The sequence below is a fragment of the Bubalus bubalis genome, chromosome X, assembly GCF_019923935.1.
Source record: "Bubalus bubalis isolate 160015118507 breed Murrah chromosome X, NDDB_SH_1, whole genome shotgun sequence".
Lineage (NCBI taxonomy): Eukaryota > Metazoa > Chordata > Mammalia > Artiodactyla > Bovidae > Bubalus > Bubalus bubalis.
In genome coordinates, this window is record NC_059181.1 from 106,333,086 (window position 1) to 106,347,479 (window position 14,394).

The following is a 14,394-nucleotide window of genomic DNA, read 5'->3' on the forward strand; positions in this document are numbered from 1 at the left end:
GAAAGGCTTTGAGTAGCCAAAACAGCATAGTTGTCATTTATATTTAAAATATGCTTATATTCTTCCTAAAAGGTTAATGATACTTATCCTACTAATATTTGTAGAATGGAGAAATCTCCAAACAAAAAGTTGACATAGCAGGATAACTGCTGTGTATAGTTTGAAGAGGGGTTAGAACAAAGTCCAAAGGAATGTTAGCGCTTAAGAGACTTGCAGAGAAAAAGAAAATTTCAAAGGGGACTCAGTTCAGTTCAGTTCAGTTGCTCAGTCATGTCCGACTCTTTGCGACCCCATGGACTGCAAAACTCCAGGCCTCCCTGTCCATCACCAACTCCCGGAGTTTGCTCAAACTCATGTCCATCGAGTCAGTGATGCCATCCAATCATCTCATCCTCTGTCCTCCCCTTCTCCTCCTGCCTTCAATCTTTCCCAGCATTAGGGTCTTGTCCAATGAGTCAGTTCTTCGCATCAGGTGGCCAAAGTACTGGAGTTTCAGCTTCGGCATCAGACCTTCCAGTGAATGTTCAGGACTGATTTCCTTTAGGATTGACTGGATGGATCTCCTTGCAGTCCAAGGGACTCTCAAGGGTCTTCTCCAACACCACATTTCAAAAACATCGATTCTTTGGTGCTCAGCCTTCTTTATGGGCCAACTCTCATATCCGTACATCACTACTAGAAAAACCATAGCACTGATTAGACAGACCTTTGTCAGCAAAGTAATGCCTCTGCTTTTTTATATGCTGTCTAGGTTGGTCATAGTTTTTCTAGCAAAGAGCAAGCGTCTTTGAATTTCATGGCTGCAGTCACCATCTGCAGTGATTTTTGGAGCCCTCCAAAATAACATGTGTCACTGTTTCCACTGTTTTCCCATCTATTTGCCATGAAGTGATGGGACTAGATGCCATGATCTTAGTTTTCTGAATGTTCAGTTTTAAGCCAGCTTTTAAACTCTCCTCTTTCACTTTCATCAAGAGGCTCTTTAGTTCTTTGCTTTATGTCATAAGGGTGGTGTCATCTGAATATCTGAGGTTATTGAAATTTCTCCCGGCAATCTTTGTTCCAGATTGCGCTTCATCAAGTCCGGTATTTCTCATGATGTACTCTGTATATAAGTTAAGTAAGCAAGGTGACAATATACAGCCTTGATGTACTCCTTTCCCAATTTGGAACCAGTCTGATGTTCCATGTCTGGTTCTAACTGTTGCTTCTTGACCTGCATACAAATTTCTTAGGAGGCAGATAAGGTGGCCTATTATTTCCATCTCTTGAAGAATTTTCCAGAGTTTGTTGTGATCCACACAAAGGTTTTGGCATAATCAATAAAGCAGAGTAGCTGTTTTTCTGGAACTCTCTTGCTTTTTTGATGATCCAATGGATATTGGCAATTTGATCTCTGGTTCCTCTACCTTTTCTAAATCCAGCTTGAACATCTGGAAGTTCACAGTTGACATACTGTTGAAGTCTGGCTTGGAGAATTTTGAACATTACTTTACTAGCATGAGAAATGAGTGCAACTGTGTGGTAGTTTGAACATTCTTTGCCATTGCTCTTCTTTGGGATTGGAATGAAAACTGACTTTTCCAGTCCTGTGGCCACTACTGAATTTTCCAAATTTGCTGGCATTTTGAGTGCAGCACTTTAACAGCATCATCTTTTAGGAATTGAAATAGCTCAACTGGAATTCCATCACCTCCACTAGCTTTGTTTGTAGTGATACTTCCTAAGGCCCACTTGATTTCACATTCCAGGATTAATTCAAAGGGAACTAAGAAGAGATGAAGTATGAAGAAGATGAGAAGAATGTGGTGTGAAAGCAAAAAGGGAGAAGACTGATGGAAAGGAAGACTTAATCAGCTGTGTCTATAATGTTATGAGGAACAGTGAGATGAAAACTCAGAGATAGTTCTAGGGGGATGTGAGATTACAGATATCTTTTTATTTTTGATTTAAAATATGCCAACGTTTTTCTAAACTGAGAGGAAGGAGCCATTCCATACATTAAAACAATGGCTTCATCTTCTTTGGTGTTTGGTAAATCCTTATTTTGAAATTGCTTTAATTCAAAGTCTTCACTACATTCCATTTCAAGCATCCTTAGTACTTTAGTGTACACTCCTTGCTTCTGTGCTTTGAAATCTCCTTAGTTCATTTATTCCTTCCTCTATTCTGTGACAATGCCTAGACCATTACTTGATTTAATACTCAGGATTTATTCCATGGAAATAAATAGGTATGATAAGGCTGTCACTTTAAAACTTAGATTAACACTACTTTAATTTAGTCTCTCACAATATATTACTTTAAATGAAAGTATGCCAAATATCAACTTTTTAACCATCCCAGTTGTATGAACAGTAATCGGAATTCCCATGCCAATTTTCAACTCTTTGATGTTTTGCATTTCAGTGCCTATAAAGCTGCTGCAAAAAATTGACCATAGCTCACTGGACCCATTTACACTGTCTGATTATATATATGGTAAGTATCAGAAAACACTCTGCATAGTATGCCTACAGGTGAATGATTAGAAACAGAATAGCTAAATAGTCTTATTTAATACTAAATATTCCTTTCTTTATCCTTTCCCCTCTTAAAAACTTGGGTCTAATCTGATCTCCTACATACTGCCTTCCTATAAAATATCTCTTTCATTCGGACACAATCATGGGAATTTAATCTAAACTAAGACTAGGCAGTTTTAGGTGGAAAAATAAAGTCTCATAAAAATGGAATTTAATATTTGAAATGGTGCTGTATTGTCTAAGTCTATTGGAAAGCTTGCTTAGAACATCTAATGGTTGAGAGCATCTTCCATACATACAGTCTCATGGAGTCAGATTTTGTACCATAACTATATATATTTAAATTAAAGAGTTAAATTATAGAGTTAATATATAATATCAGAGTCTAAGGTGATTAGTCCAAACTCCGTTAATATTTGACTCATTCTCAAATGGCAAACTTCCTCCAACAAGTTTTATTTCTTTTTTTTTTTTGCAGACTTTTGAAGGTATAGTTTACATATCATAAAATTCATCCTATTAGGCATACAATGAATGATTTTTAGTATATGCAGAGAGTTGTGTAACCATTACCATGGTCACATTTTAGAACATTTTATCACCTCTCCCCAAAGAAATCTTGTGCTCATTAGCAACTTACATTGGATTCACCAGAGATCTGTTGATGCAAAAATAGTTAAGAATGTAGATATATTATCAGTCCAATGAAGTTTTCAAATTATGCTAAGTGCTGTAGCTCTTTTTGGTGAAAGTATGTGTAGAAGGATAACTTTTTGAGCAGGTCTCTTATAGATGGTCCTAGATGACACTGCCTCGCTAATATGCCAAAGCAGGCCAACAAACTGGTGAGAAAGAACAGGTTGCCACTCTCTTGAGACCTATTTCCTATAGGGTTGACATACTTTCTATATGGTCATTAGGAAAAGAAGTATGACTGCTTCATCTTATACACATTACTCTCACAAACATACATTTAGCCTCATTTCTTTAGGTCTGTGGCACATGGGTGACTATTTTCCTTTCTATAGTAATGGGTGAAGTTTTCTGTTTGTGACTATTAGATCAATATTATTAATTGTGTTAAACCAATATTTCATATCTTCATTGCATTTATGACTGTTTTTACTGGAAAAAAAAAAGTGAAATGTTAGTCCTGCAGTCATGCCTGGCTCTTTGCGACTGCATGGACTGTAGCACAACAGGCCCCTCTGTCCATGGGATTCTCCAGGCAAGAATACTAGAATGGGTTGACATTCTCTTTTCCAGGAGATCTTCCAGACCCACGGATCTAACCCGGATCTCCTGCATTGTAGGTGGATTCTTTACCATCTGAGCCACCTTGCTTTCTCCATTAGTTCTTAAAGGAGGTAATATAGTGCTGAATTTTCACATTCCTTCTTTACTCCTGTAAATTTTTGATTATGGATGTTGAAGCTATGTTATCACTTGCCTACGATGTTACATCATCCTGGCATATTGACCTTTTCATTTGGATGTTGTGACCATTTAAATCTTCAGTAAGTTTTATTACCTTAATATCTATTGTGCTTGATGCTAATAGAGTTATACCAACATTTTATGGTTTGCATTTTCCTGTTGTATCTTTAACCATCCTATTGATTTCTACTTTTGGGACTGGCATTTTTTCATCTTTATTCTCTTAATTGGAATATAATTGCTTTACAATGCTGTGTTAATTTTTGCAGTACAACAACATGAATCAACTATATGTATAATCAACTATATAAATCTTCTCCCTCTTGGATCTCCCTCCTACTCCACCTCCATCCCATCCCTCTAGGTCATCACAGAGGACCAGGCTGGGTTCCCTGTGTCATATAGCAGCTTCTTGCTAGCTATTTTACATATTGTCTTATATATATGTCAATGCTACTCTCTCAATTTGTCCCACCCTCTCCTTCTCCCCTCCCCATGTCCACAAGTCTGTTCTCTACATGTGCATCTCTATTCCTGCCCTGCAAGTAAGTTTATTGGTACCATTTATCTAGAGTCCATGTATATGAGTTAATATACAATATTTGTTTTTCTCTTTCTGACTTACTTCACTCTGTATGACAGACTTTAGGTTCATCCACATCACTACAAATGACCCAGTTTCATTCCTTTCTATGGCTGAGTAATATTCCACCATATATGTGTATCACATCTTCTTTACCCATTCATCTGTCTCACCAAATAGAGAATTTCAATAAAGAGAAGCTATAAAAATTAAGCTTGATATAAATTCTGGAGTTGAAAAATATAACTAAAATGAAAAGTTTACTAGAGAGCTCAAAATTATATTTGAGCTGATAGAAGAAAGAATCAGTGAAATTAAAGATAGACCAGCTGAAATAGAGGGGACAGGTTCTCTAAAGAAAGCAAGTTGAGAGAGGAATAATAAAATAGGTGTAGGTATAGATTAATTCAGATTTAGGAAGATGAGGGAGTTTCTGTCAGATGGATTCTGTTCTTTTTTGAGAGTGGAGATAAAGATGAATAGGTGGGGCACAGGGCAGTTTTAGAGAAGTGAAACTATTATATATATATATACATATATATATATACATATATATATGTATATATATATAGTGGTGAACATAGAACATTATGTGAAGTGAAGTGAAGTGAAAGTCGCTCAGTTGTGTCTGACTCTTTGCAACCCCATGAACTATACAGTCCATGGAATTCTCCAGGCCAGAGTACTGGAATGGGTAGCCTTTCCCTTCTCCAGGGGATCTTCCCAACCCAGGGATTGAACCCCAGTCTCCCACATTGCAGGCGGATTCTTTACCAGCTGAGCCACAAGAGAAACCCAAGAATACTGGAGTGGGTAGCCTATCCCTTCTCCAGGGGATCTTCCCGACCCAGGAATCGAACTGGGGTCTCCTGCATTGCAGGTGGACTCTTTACCAACTGAGCTATCTACATGTATCAAAATCCACAGAACTGTACAACAGAAAGACTGAATCCTAATATAAACTATGGACTTTAGTTAATAATATATCAGCATTGATTCATCAATTGTACCAAATGCATTGCACAAATTACACAAATACAAAATGTTAATAATAGGAGAAATTGTGTGTGAATGGGGTGGAGGGAGTAGTGAGGGGAGGTACGTGGGAAGTCTCTGCTTTCTGACAATTACTCTGTAAACTAAAAACTTGTTCTAAAAAACTTTAAAAGTCTTCAGTCTGTTAAAAATAATAAAAATATAAAGGAAAATATGGATGTTGATAATCTAAAATTTTTCCTTTAGAGGCATAAGAGTAATAGAAATTTTCAAAAGGAAAAAGAACTTATCCATTTGGCTATTCACAATGGAAGTGAAATATATTGTGGTGGGAAATAAATCTCTAATTATTATTATTATGATTCAAAAACAGGAGCCACAAGGAAAAGAGTTCTAGATTTGAGTAAATTAATAAAATTAAGCCTATGGACATCAAAAATGGCTACAATTAATGTTGAGGCAAATTACAAAAACTGTTTGTAATAATCCTGACAAAGAGCTAATAATAACAGTGTATAAGAGCTCTTTGAAATCTATAACAAAATCACTTACTTCTTTCAATTAAGCAAAAGATAGTAATAAAAAATTGACAGAAAGGAGAAACATAAATGTCTAATAAAATTGTCAAAATGTTTAACATTACTGGAAATCAGAGTCATACATAATTAAACATTGTGATAACATGTCTTGTTAAAGCAGTAACATAGAAAGTGCAACACTCCATGTTGGTTAAAATGCCAGTGGTGTGTATTATTGGTATACCATTGAAAGGGAGTTTGATAGTATCTACTTAGAGTTTTAACAAGTTTAGGTCCTATAGACTATAATGCCATTAAAAGAAATTTAGAAAAATATTTGAAAGATCTAAATCAAACAGTTGATAGCATTCCTAAGTGATGGTATTGTTGGTGGTTTTTTACATTTTCTGTATTTTCTAAGGTTTTTTCATAATATATCTCACCTTTATAATAAAAACATACAAAGAAAAAATTTAATCCAACTCTCAGAGGGAAAGAGAGGCTATCTGGTCATTTCATGAAAAAATCATAATATTGTGCCCATAACATTGCTCTAAAAAATAAAGTCATTTAAAAAAACAAAAGAAAAAAGATAATATTGTATATAATGTCAACTGCTTTTTTTCCAAGTAAACTCTCATTAGCAGTTTCCCCTGTCATAATAAATAATTTTTAAACACCCAAAAAGACAACTAGTGATAGGTAAAGGTCATAAAAAAGATAAATTCTTCTTTCTGAATTGATAGTAAGGGGAGAAATAGCAATAGTTAAAGCAACATTGTTATTTTAAAAGAGTAAATGTCATAACATTAAATACAAGGAGATAGAGATTGTTATATGATGATAACTAGCTTATCATCTCAACCAATACAGAGTTTTCAAGGGAATTTTTTTCACTGGATGTGTTTCTCTGGTGCAGTATGTTGCATTTAATACAGAACTGGTGTGAAATAAGCCCCTAGTTTGAAGGTAGGAATAGGAAGTGTAACATTTTATTCTCTGTATTTTCAAGTTTGACAATGGAAAATGCATATACAACTACTATCTTTTGCTTGAGACGTTAGGGAAAAACCCACTAAAACATGCTTGGGCTTCACATTTATAATGATTAAATGAATACAAAATTCCAGTCCAATTCTCATTCAATGTCTTAGTCTGCTCAGGCTTCCAAAACAAAACAACATAGACAAGTTGGCTTAAACAACAAAAATTTATTTTCTCACAGATCTGGGGACAAGAAGATTCAGATTAAGGTGCCAGCATAGGAGGTTTCTGGTGGAAACTCTCTTCCTATATTGTAGACATCTGCTTTTTCACTGTATGTCCATAAACAGGAGAGAGAGAGACAGAGACAGAGACAAGAAAGGGAGGGAGGAGGAAAGAGATATCCTTATGCTGTCTCTTCTTATAAGGGCACTAACCCCATCATGAAGGCCCCACCATCATGACCTTTTGTAAACTTCTTTTCCAAAGGCCTCATCTCCAAATACCATCATGTTGAGGTTGAGGTTGTTGTTGTTGGGAGAGGGGACACAATTCAATCCGCAGCATTCAGGAATATAAAAATCACCAAGACACTAAAGAACTGGTTTGTCATTTTGCATTTATTCTTTGTTTGTTTTAGTATTTCTCATTTTGACACCATTATAGAGTATGGGTTTATTGTTTATTGTTTTCCTCACAGGCATCCCTGAGAAAATGGGCCTGTATTTCCTGTGTGGTGTCTCTGGAGGCCTTATCTTTCTATTATGCATCTTTACTTCCAAAATGACCTTTGTCCAAGAAATGAAAGAAGTTTCTGGGTGTATAAATTCCAAGTTGGTCAAGAAAAAGCTACAGGACCAGGAAGAAGAAGAAAACCACAATGATGACAGTTCTTCTGGTTCCTCTTTCCATCACTTTACGTACACCTATCCATCCTTGATAGCCTGTTTTGCCCTGAGCTGACTGCAGCTTTAGAGCATTCAGCTAACGGACGAAAGAGATGAAATCTGGATAGCCAAAGAACCTAGTCTTTATGCTATTTACAAAATCAAAACTACCACAAAATAAAATGAAACACAATGTGCAACTTACCTAGTTTCCAGGTGTAAAGACATGATTCTATACGTTAAATACAGAAATGCCCAAAAGTACTGGGTAATATGGATGGAAACGTATTATTGTTAATATATTAGTTTTCAATTGTCTCATTTAGACCATGAGTTTTCAGTTTACAGTAAGGCCCCAGAAGTTATGTTGCTGTTCAGTCAGTCAGGCACATCTGATATTTTGCCACCGCATGGACAGCAGCACGTCAGGCTTCCCTGTCCTTCAGTATCTCCCAGAATTTGCTCAAACTCATGTCCATTGAGTTGATACCATTCGACCATCTAATCCTCTTTCATCCTCTTCTCCTCCAGCCCTCCATCTTTCCTAACATCAGAATCTTTTCCAATGAGTTGGCTCTTCACATCAGGTGGTCAAAGAATTGGAGCTTCAGCTTCAGCCTCAGTCCTTCCAATGAACATTCAGGGTTGATTTCCTTTAGGATAGACTGGTTTGATCTCCTTGCAGTCCAAGGGACTCTCAAGAGTCTTCTGCAACACCACAGTTTGAAAGCATCAATTCTTCCACACTCCCCTTCTTTAGGGTCCAACTCTCACATCTGTACTACTGGAAAAACCCACAGCTTTGACTATACATAGGACCTTTGTCGGCAAAGTGATATCTTTACTTTTTAATACACTGTCTAGGTGTGTCATAGCTTTTTGTCCAAGGAACAAGTGTCTTTTAATTTCATGGCTGTAGTCACCATCCAGAGTGATTTTGGAGCCCAAGGAAATAAAATCTGTCACTGTATCCATTGTTTCCCCATCTATTTGCATGAAATGATGGGACTAGGTGCCATGATCTTAGTTTTTTGAATGTTCAGTTTTAAGCCAGATTTTTCACTCTTCTCTTTCACTTTCATCAAGAAGCTTTTTAATTTCTCTTTGCTTTCTGCCATTAAAGTGGTATCATCTACATATCTGAAGTTGTTTATATTTCTCCTGGCAATCTTGATTCCAGCTTGTGACTTATCCAGCATGGCATTTCGCATGATGTACTCTGCATAGAAGTTAAATAAGCAGGGTGACAATATACAGCCTTGATGTACTCCTTTCCCAATTTAGAACTAGTCCGTTGTTCCACGTCCAGTACTAACTGCTGCTTCTTGTCCTGCATACAGGTTTCTCAGGAGGCAGGTCAGGTGGTCTGATATTCCCATCTCTTTAAGAATTTTCCACAGTTTGTTGTGATCCACACAGTCAAATGCTTTGGCATAGTCAATGAAGCAGAAGTAGATTTTGTCTTGGAATTCCCTCGCTTTTTCTATGATCCAGTAGATGTTGGAAATTTGATCTCTGGTTCCTCTGCCTTTTCTAAATCCAGTTTGTACATCTGGAAACTCTCGGCTTGTGTATTGCCGAAGCCTAGCTTGAAGGATTTTTAGCATAATCTTGTTAGCATGTGAAATGAGTGAAATTGTATGGCAATTTGAACATTCTTTGCCATTGCCCTTCTTTGGGATTGGAATGAAAACTGACCTTTTCCAGTCCTGTGGCCACTGCTGAGTTTTCCAGATTTGCTGGCATAGTAAGTGCAGCATGTTAACAGCATCATCCTTTAGGATTTGAAATAGTTCAACTGGAATTCCATCACCTCCACCAGCTTTGTTTGTAGTAATGCTCCCTAAGGCTTATTTGGTTTCACAATCCAGGACACCTGGCTCTATCTGAGTGATCACACCATCGTGGTTATCCAGGTCATTAAGGCCTTTTTGGTAAAGTTCTGCTGTGTATTCTTGCCACCTCTTCTAAATCTCTTCTGCTTCTGTTAAGTCCATACAGTTTCTGTCCTTTATTGTGCCCATTTTTCCATGAAATATTCCCTTGGTATCTCTAATTTTCTTGAAGAGATCTCTAGTCTTTCCCGTTATATTGTTTCCCTCTATTTCTTTGCACTGTTCACTTAAAAAGGCTTTCTTATCTCTTCTTGCTGTTCTCTGGAACTCTGCATTCAGTTGGGTGTATCTTTCTCCTCCTTTGCCTTTTGCTTCTCTTCTTTTTCTCACCTATTTGTAGGTGAGACAACCTAGACAACCAGACGACCACTCAGACAACCACTTTGCCTTCTTATGTTTCTTTTTTGGGGGGGGGATGGTTTTGGTCACCACCTCCTGTACAATGTTATGAAGCTCCGTGCATAGTTCTTCAGGCACTCCGTTTACCAAATCTAATCCCTCTCTATAATCATAAGGGATTTGATTTAGAGTTTTTTCCTACCCTCTTTATTATTATTGTTGTTATTATCTTGTGATGATGCTTAGCAGAAGATCTACCCTTTTAGTAAAATTTAAGTATACAGTACAGTATTTTTAATTATAGGCTATATGCTCTATAGTAAATCTCAAAAACTAATGCATTTTGTATAGCTGAAACTCTGTATTTCTTGTCCTTTGAGACCCATATGATGTGAATGTTAGAACACTTGATGTTGTCCCAGGGTTCTTTTACACTATCTTCATTTTATCAAATTCCTTTTTTCTCTGTTTCTCTTCAGTTAGATGATTTCCACTGCTATGCCTTCCAGCTCATAGATCCATTCCTCTGTTTCATCTACTCTTCTGTTGATTCCTTCTAGTGTATTTTAATTAGGTTTTCCTGGTGGCTCCACTGGTAAAGAATCTGCCTGCAATCCAAAAGACCTGGGTTTGATTCCTGGGCCGGGAAGATCCGCTGGACAGGGATAGGCTACCCACTCCAGTATTCTTGGGCTTCCCTGGTGGCACAGCTGGTAAAGAATCTGCCTGCCATGTGGGAGACCTGAGACTCTGTATCATTTACTCTTCTGCTGATTCCTTCTAGAGTATTTTAACATTTCAGTTATGGTATTTTTCATCTTTATTTGGTTCTGCTTTATAGTTTTTAACTCTGTTAAAATTCTCACTATGTTCATCAATTCTTCTCTCAAACTCATTGAGCATCTTTATGATCATTATCTTGAAATCTTTACTGGATAGATTGTTTATGTCCAGTTTGTTTAGTTCTTTTTCTGATATTTTGTCTTGTTCTTCATGTGGAACACATTTATCTTTCTCTTCACTTTGCCTGAATCTCAGTGTTTGTTTCTATGTACTAAGTAGGTCAGTTACATTCCCTGATCTTGGAGAAGTGCTCTCATGTAGGAGACACCTTATGGGCCCCAACAGTACATTACCTACTAGTTATCAGTGATAAGAGGTATGGAGGTGTCCCCTATGTGTACTTCATGGATGCTTCTGTTGTGGCAAGGTGGATTACTGTGGGTATAATTGTAGGCTGGGCTGTCCTGGGTTTCATTTCATAAAGGCTGTGTTGTATAGAGTGGCTGCTAGCCCACTGATCAGTGGAACACATCCAGGAAGCTGGGAACAGGGCACACAGGGTTCCAGTGTCTTTCAAAAGAGGCTTCACTGAACGTACTTACACGTATGATTCCATTACTTGAAGTTCTAAAACAGGCAAAACCAACATGTGGTGAAAAACATAAGAACAGTGGTTGCCCCTAGGGCACGAGAATGAGGCTAATTGCAAAGAGAACTGAAGAACCTTTTTGTATGATTCAGTCGGCCAACTCCTGGGTATACACCTTAGAGAAATGAAACTTTATGTTCATATAAAAACTTATCCATGAATGTTCATATCTGCTTTATTTAACATTGCCAAAAACCTGGAAACAACAAAAATGTCCTCCAATAGGCCGAGGGTTAAACAAACTGTGGTACGTCCACACAATGGAATACTACTCAACAATAGAACATAACTATTGATACACACAACAATCTTGATGAACCTCAAAAGAAGTATGTTTATTGATAGCAGCCAGCCTCAAAAGCTGACAGACTTAATGAATCTACTTACAAGACACATGGGAAAGGTAGTTTTTTAAGAGATGGAGACAAGAGCAGTGGTTGTCAAGGATTAGGTCCGAAGAAAGAGTTTGACAACTATTGAGAATTTCAAGTACTCTATAATATCATGTTCTTTTTGCAACCACAGGCTGGCCCCTCATTGGTTGGGCACACCTCTGTGACGGGTAGACCCCCTGAGGTCACTGTTTTCCCATGCCCCCCACCCCACCCCTCGCAGGCCTGGGCCTGTGAAGAAATGGTCTTTGCAGAATCCTGCTCACACTGCCCATTTGATGCTCTCTTTATTGGAACTCTCCCTTTCCACTGGATGGGACCTTTGTACAGAGAAGGCAGCAGACCACCCAGTGGCACCAAGTATACACCGGCAGTGCTGGGCCACCATCACCACTGTGTCTAGTTCCAAAACATTGGCACCACCACAAGGAGAAACCCCTGTACCGGCCAGGCTGTCACTCCGCACTGCCCCTCCTGCAGTTTCCCCTACCCTTCCCCCATAGACCTCAGGCAACCTCTCATCAGCTTCCAGTCCACAGCCCTTTGCCTACTCTGGAGACTTGGGAGGCATACAATAAATGGCCTTCTGTGTCTGACTGCTGTCACTGAGCATAGGGTCCATGCCCATGGTAGCACAAATCAGTACTTCTTTCCTTTTCCTGGCTGAATAGTATTCCACCGTTTGGCTAGACCACACATGTTTTGTTTCTGCTCAGCAGTGGATGGACATTAGGGTGCCTTCTCCCTTGTGCCTACTGTGGTGGACATTTCTCTATGGGGTTCTGTGTGAATGCCTGTTTTCAACTCTTTGGGATGTATGTCCATGAATATATTTATGGGTTTCTTTCCAGACTCTTAATTCTATTCCACTGATCTATGTATCTATCCTTATGCTAGTCCACACAATTTTGATAGCTGTAGTTTTGGAGTAAGTTTTGAAATCTGGAAGTAGGTGTCCATCATGCCTCAGTACACTGTCCCAAAATATATATTGTTAGTCTGTTTCCTGGCCTTCCTGAAAGGGACATAGAGGTTTTTAGTCAATGTGATTTTGAATTAGGAGAATACCTTTTGGGGCCTATCAGACACTGGTTCTGATCTCACACTAATTCCAAGATGCCCCAAGTGTCACTATGGTCCATCAGTCACAGTAGGAGCTTATTTTAGGTCAAGGGATCAATGAAATTTTAGCTTAGGCCCACCTCCATTGGGTGCAGTGTGACGCCAAACCAATCCTGTGCTTGTCTACACAGTTCTGGAATGCAAAATTAGGATAGACATATTCAGCAGCTGGCAGAGTCCACAACTCATCTGTTCCCTGACCTGCAGAGTGAGGGCTATTTTGGCATGGATGGAGAAATGGAAGCAATTAGAATTTCCTCTGTCTAGAAATATAGTAAACCAAATCGTTGCACATACCTGAGTGGATTTCAGCGATTTGCAGTACCATCAAAGGCTACAAACATGCAGGAGTGATGATTTCCTCCATATCTCCATTAAAGTAGCCTATTTGGCCCGTACAGAAAACAGATGGTCTTGGAGAATGAGAGTGGGTTTTCATTAGCTTGACCAGGTGGTGATTTCAATTTCAGGCACTTTACCAATGTAGTTTCATTGCTTGAGCAAATTGACATCTCCAGTGCCATGCTACCTGCCCCCTTCATGGATCACAGCCTTGTCATGGTGAAGGTGCTTGCATAACTCAATGAAGCTATAAGCCATGCCATGCAGGCCCACTGAAGACGGATCAGTCATATTGGAGAGTTCTGACATATCATGGTCCATTGGAAGAGGAAATGGCAACCCACTTCAGTATTCTGCCTTGAGAACTCCATGGACAATAGGAAAAGATAAAAAGATGACACTGGAAGATGAGCTCCCCAGGTTGGAAGGTGTCCAATATGCAACTGGCAAAGAGTGGAGGTCAATTCAGATACCATTATATCTACTATGTGGCCAAGAATCCCTTAGAAGAAATGGAAGAGCCCTCATAGTCAACAAGAGACTAAAATGGAATTCTTGTGTCCAATCTCAAAAATGACAGAATGATTTCAGTCTGTTTCCAAGCAAACCATTCAACATCACAGTAATCCAAGTCTATGTCCCAACCACTGATGCCTAAGAAGCTGAAGTTGAACGGTTCTATGAAGACCTAGAACACCTTATAGAACTAACACCGAAAAAAAAAAAAAAAAAAAAAGATGTCCTTTTCATCATAGGGGACTGGAATGCAAAAGTAAGAAGTCAAGTGACACTCAAAATAACAGGAAAATTTGGCCTTGGAGTACAAGATGAAGCAGGGCAAAGGCTAACAGTGTTTTGTCAAGAGAATGCACTGGTCATAGCAAATACTCTCTTCCAACAACACAAGAGACAACTCTACATATGGACATCATCAGATGGTCA

The 14,394-nt window shown here is 38.4% G+C and overlaps 1 long non-coding RNA gene across 1 annotated transcript; it reads left to right on the forward strand.

Moving 5' to 3' along the window:
- The first annotated feature begins 2,423 nt into the window (after positions 1-2,423).
- LOC123331979 lies at positions 2,424-4,101 on the forward strand. The gene is made up of 2 exons (XR_006548785.2): positions 2,424-2,481; positions 3,792-4,101. It is a non-coding gene; the product is annotated as an uncharacterized LOC123331979 (long non-coding RNA).
- The last annotated feature ends 10,293 nt before the right edge of the window (positions 4,102-14,394 follow it).